Genomic DNA, 12,943 nt, shown 5'->3' with positions numbered 1-12,943 from the left:
ACAGTCAAGACAGGAGGATAAAGCTTTTCCTTGTCCCTTCCTTTCCAAATTCACAGCGGCAGGAGAAAGACATTTGTGAAAATAGATCTTAAATTATGACTCGTGAATTTGGTTTTGGTAATCAACACCTGTGGTTATTGATTCTTAGCCTCCCAGTAGGAGTCATGTTTTACTTTGTCTCTGTCATTTGTTATAAGGATGAAAAATCATCAGATGAGAATCTCCATTTGTCCTGTTTTATATCCTGAGAATTTGGCTTTGTAACCAGTGAGAATATTCCCTCTGGCTTCTGCCACTTGTGGAGTGCAGGTTTTCAGGCTTGCATCAACAGAGCCAGCTAGGAGCCTAAGACATGAAGTGGCAGGCAGTATTCTCTGTCCGGCCATGCCAGACTCTCAGGGCAGTCTGTTTTAATAGAGTGTCCACATGCATAAGGGGCCTTTATGGCCTCTACCTTCCCTGCTTGGTTTGAGGGGAAAACTCTCAGCCCAGTATCACCTTTCTAGTGATACGGGTGAGATCAGTTGTTTTAGAGGTCTTACTTTGTGTGAGACAGAGGTTTCTTTGCCACCTGAGACATGGAAGATCTTTGTTTCTTCAGCTTTCTCTGGAGAGGCTCTTCATCTCAAGAGAGCTATATTTCTTAAGGTACTCCTCTTATGTCCATGGGTAAGCCCTAATATTGGTTTTAAATCATAAAAAGACTCAGTGGTTTGGAGTCACAATTGAAATAGGTATATTGAAGATTTGAACTGTTATACCTAAAAGAATTTTTAAGAGAGCTCATATTTTAAACAAATGTCCTATTTTTACCAATGGGAAGATCAGATTGAAAAGAAAAAAGAAAGAAAGGAAAAATATAGCTATAGAAGAATACTTTGGTGTGAGGAAAAAAACAAAACACATTCTTAACAAGATTAGGAAAAGATCAGAGAATAAACATCTGGACTGCAGAAGTCACTCAAGCAGGTGTAAAATTTACATTAATATAAATAGCCAGGAAAGAGCTTTGACAAAGGTCCAGGAAATGCATAAGAGGGCTTGATGTATTGCCTGTTACTCTATAGCAGACCTGACCATTTCCAGACTTTCCTGTATTTGGGGGCTGTGCTACAAAAATTTTTTTAAAAAACTAAGTTATTGAACTAAACTATCCTACGGTTAAAGAAAACAAAAATGTCATAGGAATTATCCTAGATTTCTGATAATAGGCAAACATGCCTCTGAGTTCCTTCTTAGATAAACCCTACAATTCTTTCTCAGTATTTTGGAAATATCGACCTTACCATATCTTTGAACATTAAGATCTAAAGAGATAACTGTAGCCTAAAGCAAACATGTGACTGGAAAAAAAAATAGCAAGAGAGATTTTAAAAACAAACTGTTATTTGATATTTCCATAAGCTCCCTTACTCTAGACTTTGTCCACAGCCTCTGTAAGATTATCTTTTAAAGGCAAATAAAAATCTTAAAAGTCTTATCCACAAATCTTGGTAAAAGGGGTCAGCCATCTCAGTGGGTAAATTTAACTTGTTCTATCTTGCAGAAACACCATTTCGATCCAATTATTCTTTTATAGGGCTTCCCAGAAGCTTCCCTACAGGGCTTTAGGGGTAATAAATCCCCCTGCAATGCAGGGGGCACAGGGTTTCATCCCTGGGTCAGGAAGATCCCCAAGAGTAGGAAATGGCAACACACTCCAGTATTCCTGCTGGGAAAATCCCATGGACAGAGGAGCCTGGTGAGATATGGTTCATGGGGTCTCAAAGACCCCATGAACTAAAGCAACTGAACACATTCTTTTATAAGCTATTGAGTTTTGTACCACTGTACCTGAAATGTGGCTAAAATGTTTAAATGAAAGCTGTAAGATCCCTGTTTGCATCTATCTATATGTCTGTCTATATGTATATATGTATGTTATGTATATGGGATATTTTTCTCCCTCTTGATATATTCCTAAAAACTTGTGAAAGAGCTCTATTTAACTGGCTTAAAGAAAATAGAAGCACTTGTATAAATTAAGACTAGTCATGGGATTTCCCTAGTGGTCCAGTTGCTAAGATTCTGACCTCCCAATGCAAGGTGTCCAGGTTCAGTCCCTGGCCTGGGAACTAGATCCCCCATGCCATAACTAAGACCTGGTGTAGCCAAATAACTGAATAAATATTTTTTAAAAAATAAATTAACCTTCTTAAAATAAGCTTGATAACAAATATGTTGTCTCTACTAGATGCTTGATGTGATAAAATTATAAATTCAAGTTCAGAACTGAATTTTTTAAAAATGATTTCTTTAATGTATGTCATCAATATGGTAAGAAAAAAAGACATGTAAATTTTAATGTTCTTTGCCTCTGTGATTTTTGCTTCTTGCTGGATTTGTCAACAAGAAAAATAACTTTCAGTTCAGTCGCTCAGTCGTGTCCAACTCTTTGCGACCCCGTGAATCGCAGCACGCCAGGCCTCCCTGTCCATCACCAACTCCTGGAGTTCACTCAAACTCACGTCCATCGAGTCGGTGATGCCATCCAGCCATCTCATCCTCTGTTGTTCCCTTCTCCTCCTGCCCCCAATCCCTCCCAGCATCAAAATCTTTTCCAATGAGTCAACTCTTCCCATGAGGTGGCCAAAGTAGTGGAGTTTCAGCTTTAGCATCATTCCTTCCAAAGATACCCAGGACCGATCTCCTTCAGAATGGACTGGTTGGATCTCCTTGCAGTCCAAGGGACTCTCAAGAGTCTTCTCCAACACCACAGTTCAAAAGCATCAATTCTTCAGCACTCAGCTTTCTTCACAGTCCAACTCTCACATCCATACATGACTACTGGAAAAACCATAGCCTTGACTAGATGGACCTTTGTTGGCAAAGTAATGTCTCTGCTTTTTAATATACAATTTAGGAGAAGGCAATGGCACCCTACTCTAGTACACTTGCCTGGAAAATCCCATGGATGGAGGAGCCTGGTAGGCTGCAGTCCATGGGGTCGCTAAGAGCCGGATATGACTGAGCGACTTCACTTTCACTTTTCACTTTCATGCATTGGAGAAGGAAATGGCAAGCCACTCCAGTGTTCTTGCCTGGAGAATCCCAGGGACGGGGGAGCCTGGTGGGCTGCCATCTATGGGGTCACACAGAGTCAGACACGACTGAAGCGACTTAGCAGCAGCAGCAGCAGGTTGGTCATAACTTTCCTTCCAAGGAGTAAGCGTCTTTTAATTTCATGGCTGCAATCACCATCTGCAGTGATTTTAAACAATGGTCAATTTTTAGTGTCTCATGAAATTTTCATGGCAACTCAAGCACTGAATATGTACATCATTTCCAAAAAAAGAGAAAATACTGAAACATTAATTGCCAAACATATGTTTATCTGCTTTTGACTTTCTGTTAGAGAAATGAAGAATATTTGGGTCTGTTAATAACATGCTCTTTTTGCCACTCTAAACAAATGTCCTATAAAAAGACATATGTCTCTAGAAATTACAAAATGATATATTCCTGGGGATTCCCTGGCAGGCTAGTGGTTAAGAATTGGTGCTTACACTGCCAGGTTCAATCATTGGTTGGTGAACTAACATCCTGCAAGCCACCCAGCTCAGCCAAAATAAATAAATAAATAAAAATTTAAAAGAGCAAATAAGATCGAATATGAGGGGTCTAGGAAATGGGGTTCTAATACAGGAGAAAGGAGAAGGTAAATTTTTGAGATGAAGGGAAAAGTGTCCCTGTGGACTTCCTGGGGAAAAACTTGAAGATGGCCTGGAATGTGTGAACTTATTGAAAGGAGTTCCACTAATCTGGCCGAAACTTTGGGTAATGAATTAATACACCAATTATTGATTGATTCAAAATTGGGAAAGGAGTACGATAGGCTGTGTATTATTAGCTTGTTTATTTACCTTATATGCAGAATACATCATGGGAAATGCCAGTCTGGATGAATCACAAGCTAGAATCAAGCTTGCCAGAAGAAATATCAACAACCTCAGATATGCAGGTGATACCACTCTAATGACAGAAAGTGAAGAGGAACTAAAGAGCCTCGTGATGAGGATGAAAGAGGAGAGTGAAAAAGCTGGTTAAAACTCAACATTCAAGAACCTAAGATCATGGCCCCAGTTCCATCACTCCATGACAAATAGAAGGGGGAAAAAGTGGAAGGAGTGACCGGTTTTACTTTCTTGGACTCCAAAATCACTGCAGATGGTGTGTGCAGCCATGAAATCAAAAGATGCTTGCCCTTTGGAAGAAAAGCGACTACAAACCAGTGTATTCAAAAGCAAAGACGTCACTTTGCCAACAAAGGTCTGTATACTCGGAGCTACGGGTTTTCCTGTTGTCATGTTTGTTGTGAGTGTTGGACCATAAAGAAGGCTAAGCATTGAAGCGGAGAAGGCAATGGCACCCCACTCCAGTACTTTTGCCTAGAAAATCTCATGGACGGAGGAGCCTGGTAGGCTGCAATCCATGGGGTCGCTGGAGTCGGACAGGACTGAGCGACTTCACTTTCACTTTTCACTTTCATGCACTGGAGAAGGAAATGGCAAGCCACTCCAGTGTTCTTGCCTGGAGAATCCCAGGGACGGGGGAGCCTGTTGGGCTGCGGTCTGTGGGGTCGCACAGAGTCGGACACAACTGAAGCGACTTAGCAGCAGCAGCAGCAAGCATTGAAGAATTGATTCTTTCAAATTGGGATGCTGGAGAAGACTCATGAGAGTCCCGTGGACTGGAATGAGATCAAACCAATCAATCCTAAAGGAAATTAACCCTGAATATTCATTGGAAGAACTGATGCTGAAGCTGAAGTTCCAATACTTTGGCCATGTGATGTAAAGAGTCAACTCATTGGAGAAGACCATACTACTAGGAAAGACTGAAGGCAAAAGGAGAAGGAAGTGGCTGATGATGAGATGATTAGAAAGCATTATCACTTAATGGCATTAATCTGAGAAAACTCTCAGAGACTATGGAGGACAGAGGAGTCTGGCTTGCTGTAACGTATAGTGTCTCAAGGAGTGAAACACGGCTTAGCAACTGAACAACAGCAACAACATAATTGTACAGGCGTCTTACTGGTAGGAATTATGTCCATCTTACAGATGAAAATAATGTGTCCTAGAGAAGATAAATCCTCTGTCCAGAGACATATAGCTAGTGAGCAGGAGAGCTAGGATTTAAGATTCAGGTTGATTCCATGGCCTTTTCAGTTTACCACATTATCTTGAAGTTGAAGTGAAAGGGAAGGAATTCTATTGCAATGTAATCCTCATCCCTCAACAGGCTATAACTTCTTTGTCTATCACGTGTCTGATTTTAGATCCCAGTATAGTCATGCAAACCCATTTTATGTATTTATTTTTAAGGTGTGAGTTTTCTCTAAGAGGTTGATCTAACACCAGGAATGCCACAGAACAATTAGAGACTATTTAAATATCAATATTCTTAATGTGCACAACTGATAATTGTGGAAAGCTTTGGATTTCTTTGTGCATACTTTCTTTGTACTATTATTTCTGTTATCTTTAAACATCCACAGTCAATACAATTAGAACTTAGGCTGGATCTCACTTCTTTTCACTTTATCACATAGATAAAGTTACAAAAATTCTTTCTCAATTTACATAACAATTGGGCTATCATCACTGAGAAATTATTTTTCAAACAGGTCATAAAGCATAATCTTGTTTACAAAGTGATGGAAATGTTCCCATTTTAGTTTTCTCTTTCCAGAAGAGTATTCTGATTTCATTTCTCTATTAAGTATGAAAATAGCTTGGCAGTTACAACCCAGCAATCCACTCTTGGGTATTTACCCCAGAGAAATGTCTTCTTTCCTCCTAAGAACTTCTATATGAGTATTCATAGCAACTTTATTCTTAAATAGCCAACACCTGTAAACTATCCACATTTTCTTGAACAAGTGAAAAAATCCCTAAAACTAGTGAAAAATCATTTAAGAAATTAAAATACTACATTAGAAAATTTTGTTTAATGAAAAAACACAGTAAGGGAGGAAAAGTGGAACAAAAAAGACATGAGATATGTACAAATAAAATATAAAATCACAGATGTAAATCCAACTATATCAATAATAACATTAAATGTAAATGGATAAGAGAAGAATGAATACCAATTCTTCATAAACTCTACCAAAAATCAGAAAAGGTACCCAACCCATTTTATGAGGCAAATATCACCCTGATACCAAAATTAAAGAAAAACATCACAAGAACAGAAAGCTAACAGATCAATATTTCTTATGAATACGGAAGTAAAAATCCTTGACAAAATACTATGAAACTGAATGTAGCAACACATAAAAAGAATTATATCCTATAACCGAATGGATTTTTACCAGGAATACTAGTTGGTTCAACACCTGAAAATCAGTGTAACACATCACGTCAATAGGATAAAAAAAAAAAAAGAAACAAAATGATCATCTCAGCAGACATTGAAAACAGCATTGAAAAAATCCAACACAGTTTCATGAGACTATTCAGCAAACTAGGACTAGAAGGGAACATTTTCAGTCTGATAAAAGACGTCTATTAAAAAGCTACAGATAAGATTATACTTAATGAAGAAAGACAGGATAATTTTCTTCTATGATCAGGAACAAAACAAAGAAGCCCACTCTCACCACCTCAGTTCAACACTGAAAAGTAATAAAAGGCACTCAGATTGGAAAGGAGAAGGAACACTATCTCTATTCACAGATGACATGATCTTTCATGTATTGGGTTGGCCAAAAATGTTGTTCGGGTTTTTCCATAAAATGTTGTGGAACTTTTTGGCCAACTTGATAGAATATCCTAAAGTGAAAGAAAGTGAAAGTGAAGTTGCTCAGTCCTGTCCGACTGTTTGTGACCCCATGGACTGTAGCCTACCAGGCTCCTCCCTCCATGGGATTCTCCAGGCAAGAGTACTGGAGTGGGTTGCCATTTCCTTTTCCAGGGGATCTTCCCAACCCAGGGATTGAACTTGGGTCTCCTGCATTCCAGGCAGATGCTTTAACCTCTGAGCCACGGGGAACTTAGAATATCCTAAGGAACCCATTTTAAAAACCTGTTAGAACTAATAACTAAGTTCATCAAGTTTTCTGTATATAAGAATATATTAAAATTGTTCACAGAGAGGTATATCCATTAACTAAGTTGATATCAGATCATTTTCATCACACTAGAATGAAACCGTGTTAAAAAAAGAAACCAGGTATCCTTCAGCTTTCACCCACTGACCCCTAATTCCAGCACTAGGCAATCACTAATCTGCTTTCTATCTCTCTGTACTTCCCTGGGCTGGGTATTTTATATGAATGGAATCATATTATAGGTGGTCCTTTGTGACTGACTTCTTTCACTCAGCATAATTTTTCAAAGTTCATCCTATATCAGTTCTTGTATTAATCAGCACATGTATCAGAATTTAGTAATTTGTGCCTTCTCTTTTACTTAGTTGGTTTATCAAGACAGGTCCCTTTGAAGAGTTCTGACAAAATGTGGTCCGCTGGAGGAGGAAATTGCAAACCACACCAGTATCCTTGTTGTGAAGATCTCATGAACAGTATGAAAAGGCAAAAAGATATGACACCAGAAGATGAGTCCCCCCAGGTCACAGGGGTCCAAATATGATACTGGGGAAGAGTGGAGGGCAATTACTAATGGCTCAAGAAAGAATGAAGGAGCTGGGCCAAAGTGGAAATGACGCTGTGTTGTAGATTTGTCTGGTGGAGAAAGTAAAGTCCTGTGCTGTAAAAATAATATTACATAGGAACCCGGAATGTTAGATCCATGAATCATGGTAAATTGGATATGATCAGCAGGAGATGGAAAGAGTGAACATTGACATTTTAGAAATAAGTGAACTAAAAGGGACCAGAAAGGCAAATTTAATTCAGATGACCATTGTATCTACTACTGTGGGCAAGAATGCCTTAGAAGAAATGGAGTACCCCTCATAGTCAACAAAAATGTCCAAAATGCAGTACTTCAGTGCAGTCTCAAAAACAACAGAATGATCTTGGTTTGTTTCCAAGGCAAATCATTCAACATCACAGTAATTCAGGTATGCCCCCAAAAACTAATGCTGAAGAAGCTGAAGTTTACTGATTCTATGAAGACCTAGAAGATCTTCTAGAACTAACACCAACAAAAGATGTCATCCTTTTCATCATAGAGGGTTGGAATGCAAAAATAGGAAGTCAAGAGATACCTGGAGTAACAAGCAAATTTGGCCTTGGAGTACAAAATGAAGCAGGGCAAAGGCTAACAGTGTGTTCAGGAGAACACACTGATCATAGCACACACCCTCTCCCAACAACACAAGAGGTGACTCTACACATGGACATCACCAAATGGTCAATACTGAAATCAGACTGATCACATTCTTTGCAGCAAAAGATGGTGAAGCTCAATACAGTCAGAAAAAAACAAGACCTGGAGATGAATGTTGCTTAGATCATGAGCTCCTTATTGCAAAATTCAGGTTCAAATTGTAGAATTAGGGAAAACCATTAGGCCATTCAGATATGACCTAAATAAAATCCCTTATGGCTATACAGTGGAGGTGACAAATAAATTCAAGGGGTTAGATCTTGTAGACAGGATGTCTAAAGAACTATGGGTGGAGATTCCTAATATTGTGCAGGAGACAGTCTGACACGACTTAGTGACTGAACAGCAACAACAAAAAATTGTAAATGATTTAAAGTATACTTTGCATAATAGACATCTATATAAATGCATCATATCTAATTAGTCACACATGATTAGTCATTTTTAGTAATTCCCTTTTAGCAACTTTTAAGAAAATATTCTTTAAATAAGTCTGCTAAATATAAGTGCAAGAGATGTGCTCAAGGTTCAGTTACAACTAGTGCTACAGGAAGAAAGAGCCCAGTAATCATCTGGAATATCACTCTGCATTTCAAAATCATATCCTGAGGTGAAACTGAGCAACATTGGAATTGAATGTCTTTTAAAAATGATGAAACTTTCATATTGATTTTTATTTCTATCTCAGAACAAGGATCAAAATTTGGTTTGGGAACTTGAAGGTATTAAAATAACAGGTGTAAGTAAGATATGACATTTATCAAAAACACTAAGCAGAATCTTCAACAAGAATCACTATCCCTCTTAGGCCAACTTTTGCTAATCTCTGGTTGTTTCTTCAGTCAGCCATTCTCATGGGTCAGTTCTGGGGCTTCTTAGCTATATCCTGTCTCTGCATCTGAGCTGTCACTCGTCAAGTCTCTCTCCCCTACCTTGACTCATTTTCCATACACCTCTGGATATCCTGATATGAATAAACCCATATTCTTTGCCATTTATTCATATTAAAATGGTACCAGAATCTTGGACCCCCAGCTGTCCTCTCATGTCTGGTCACATAAACTTGACACCTGACCCTTGGAGCCCCAAAAGCTGCTGTACTGGAGTCATGTGGGATCAGAGAGTAAGAAAACTCTCAGAATGCCCAGTGTGGGGGAATTGCCAAAGTATCGAAATATTCATTAAATTAACCGATATTTATTGATCATGTACAATACTACTGCTACTGCATGTACAATGCTACTGACACTACTCTATATATTTGCAACATGTGTGTAAAGAAGATTGAAGGATTTCTGCCCTCTTTCCTGCAAGGACACAGGCCCTGCATACAGTATCAGAGATGTAACACAGTAAAGAAGGCGTCCAGAAGTGGAAGAAGGGGTGATCGGATGAGAGGTATCAAAGCCTGAGTGGAGACCATCTATTCCATGATGTGGCAGTGTTGGGAGATCACAAAGTTGGTTACAAACAGGCAAATTGATCAAATATATGCATGTGCTTAGGATACATCTTAAGGATATTAAAGACAGTATGTGCCCAGTTTCCCACGGTCATACAAGGGAGTTGCCAACATGAAAAAGAAAAAAGCTAGAAGTAACCTTGTGATGTAAGATTGGAGCTGGAGATATATAAATTCAATTTAAATAGAGAAAAATTACTTAAATACTACATCCGTTAGCTCTGACCATTGATGGGGCCTGGGAACAGTGACTTTACTTCCCAGAGCTGGTTTTTTAAAATAAGGGCTCTTTGGAGAAATGGCTAATTCCAGGCTGAAGCAAGAAAAGAGCAAAGTGAGCGTTACAACATTTTATGCCAGAAAACAAAAAAGTGCCCAGCGAATGACAGGGATGTGTCAAAATGACACAGAAGCTAGCTTGCAGAGGCTCTTGTGGCCAAATCAGGGACAGTGTGAACATCAAAGTAAATGATAATGAAGCTTCCCTGTGGCCCAGATGGTAAAGCATCTGCCTGCAATGCGGGAGACCCAGGTTCGATCCCTGGGTTGGGAAGATCCCCTGGAGAAGAAAATGGCAACCCACTCTAGTGCTCTTGCCTGAAAAACCCCATGGACTGTTGCCTGAGGATCCTGGTAGGCAATAGTCCACAGAGTCGCAGAGTCGGACACAATGAAACGACTTCACTTTCAGACTCATTATAATTGGAATAAAGTAGAAAGCCAGGGTTTTATACTGATACAAGAAATAAATGCATAAATTGACATTTTGATGAGGAAGAAGATTTCTCAAAGCACCTCATCCTTTCCCATAAACCTCACAATGTAGGTGACTTGCAGACATCATCTTAATCAAATGATCAGTGAGAACATCATCAATAATAGAACATTTCAAAACTACATGTCACCTGAAAGGAAGCAAGAGGAAGAGCACAATATCACGTCTGTGGCATCCCTGCCAGAGATGCATAACTTAATCTACTCCAGAGAATATCAGAAAAACCCTAGGCCATTTATAGCACAACTAGTTGAGGTTTTTAAAAGGGTTAAAGTCATAAAAGTTAAGGAAAAAGTGAAGAAATGATCTAGATGGAAGGAAACTGAAAAAACATAACAACCAATTTTAACACGTGATTCTGAATTAGACCTTTAGTTAAGAAAAGTTATGTCACAATTGATAAAATTGCATAGATCTGATGATGAGGTGGTCCTAATTTGTTAATGTTCACCTCCTGATTTGGATGAAGTTTTGAGGTTCTGTAGGATTTACATACTGAAGGATTCAGAACCTTTGGGCACCATGTTGGCAGTATATTCTCATATTGTTCAGAAAACATAAAAGTCTATCCTGTACTTGCAAATTCGGGAAAGATTGAAATATTTTAATTGCCTTAAAGAGCTGGAAAGATTCTATTCTTTTGAAGCTATCCTTCAGCAAGAAGAGACAAATAAATGAATAAGTAAAACAGGTTTATCAAATGGTTACAGACTTGAGTCCTGGGGCATTCTCACAGTTGAAAATCAAACAGCAGAGAAACAGCCAGCCAAGAGGGCTAAAAGGATATAAAGAAGGAAAGGCTGAGGAAAAAATATTTTTCTAGAAGTAGGAAGTGGTTCACTCTGTCAAATGCTGCTGAGAGATCAAGGAGGATAAACAGAAATCAGGTGATCACTAGAATCAGCCCCAAGGCATCCTGAGAGGAGTCAGGCTGGAGCCCTTTTGAGCTGCGTGAGGACAGCAGTCAGATTAAGAAGAGATGAAAAGAGAAATGGAGGTGAGGACGTGGAGTGGGTGAATATAGATATCTCACCCCAAAAGTGCTGCTGTAAAAGGGAGTCGAAAATGTTGTAGTTGGAGGGTTATATAGAGTCCATGGAGAGTTCTTTCTAAGATGGAAGGTTACCAGGGCTGTTCATACAGTGATGCAGATCCAGCAAAGAGGGAGAAACTCAGGATGCAGGAAAGAGCCTAAACTGGAGTAGTAAGAGGGCTGTGATGAAGACTGCATGCGGAGACACTGCCATTGGCAGGAGCAGAGGCCCTTCATCCCAGTGATAAAGGGGAAGGAAGGGAAGGGAGGTTCAGGGAAAGGTGTGAACTCTGTTATGGTGGCCAGGAGGGAAGCATTTTGTATGAGTTGCTTCTGTTCTGGCAGTGTAAGGTGAGGCCAGGTCATCTACTGAGAGCAGAGTATGGAGGCTAGTAGCTGGCATGTGTGCTGGACTTTGAAAAGAGAGAAGTAAATAGTGACAATCAGTTTGGAGAGTAGGAAGCAACACAGAAGGATTGCCAAGAAGACATTAAGATGAGCAAGCAGATTTCAGGGCCCATTTGAGGTTTATGTTTACAGATTTAAACTGAAGGGAATTCCCTAGCAGTCTGGTGGTTAGGACTCCACATTTTCACTTTTGAGGGTCGGGGTTCAGTCCCCGGTTGGGGAACTAATATCCCACAAGCTGTGCAGCTCAGCTCAAAAAAAATTAAGTGAGATCTGTCAGCATGCCTATGGAGTTTTATTCAGCAATATCTATCTGCTGGTGTACAGGTGAAGATGTTTGAATTACTGTGTCAGCCCGTTTTTCCCCAAATATATACTTATGTATTTCTTCAGAAATACTAAATGGCTCTAAACAAAGACAGACAAGGTATGAATTGCAAAGCTTTTAATGAAAATGCATTTTTTTTACAGCAAGCATAAATTTACATTTGTTTAATAGCAATTATTTCAATACTTGCAAACTCATCAGCCTCTGAATCTGTCATAATGCATGAATCTAAGATAATAATATTAAGGAAATGCAACAGCTCACCAAATTCCCCTTTTTATTCCTTCATGATCAGTAAGATGCATAAATGATCTTTTTTGATTAAGAACTGAATATGCTGGAGATATATTTGATAATTAAGGTTTTAGGCAAATATTCACCAGCATTAGTTTTAATAGCAAACTCAGAAATGTTGTAGGCCTAGTATCAAACAAGTAGCATATTAATACATTTTAATTCTCTTAAAAGAAAGACCACAGCTCCTGCTTCTGTAAAACCATTATTTGCTTGACAGAATGATGGTATAAGCTTTCACTCAACTATTACTTTCTTAATATGAAAAAGAGACAAAATGAGCTGAAGAATGTTAACTCCACAG

The sequence above is a fragment of the Bos mutus genome, chromosome 5, assembly GCF_027580195.1.
Source record: "Bos mutus isolate GX-2022 chromosome 5, NWIPB_WYAK_1.1, whole genome shotgun sequence".
In the NCBI taxonomy this organism is placed as follows: Eukaryota; Metazoa; Chordata; class Mammalia; order Artiodactyla; family Bovidae; genus Bos; species Bos mutus.
Note: the sequence above shows the minus strand (reverse complement) of the source record.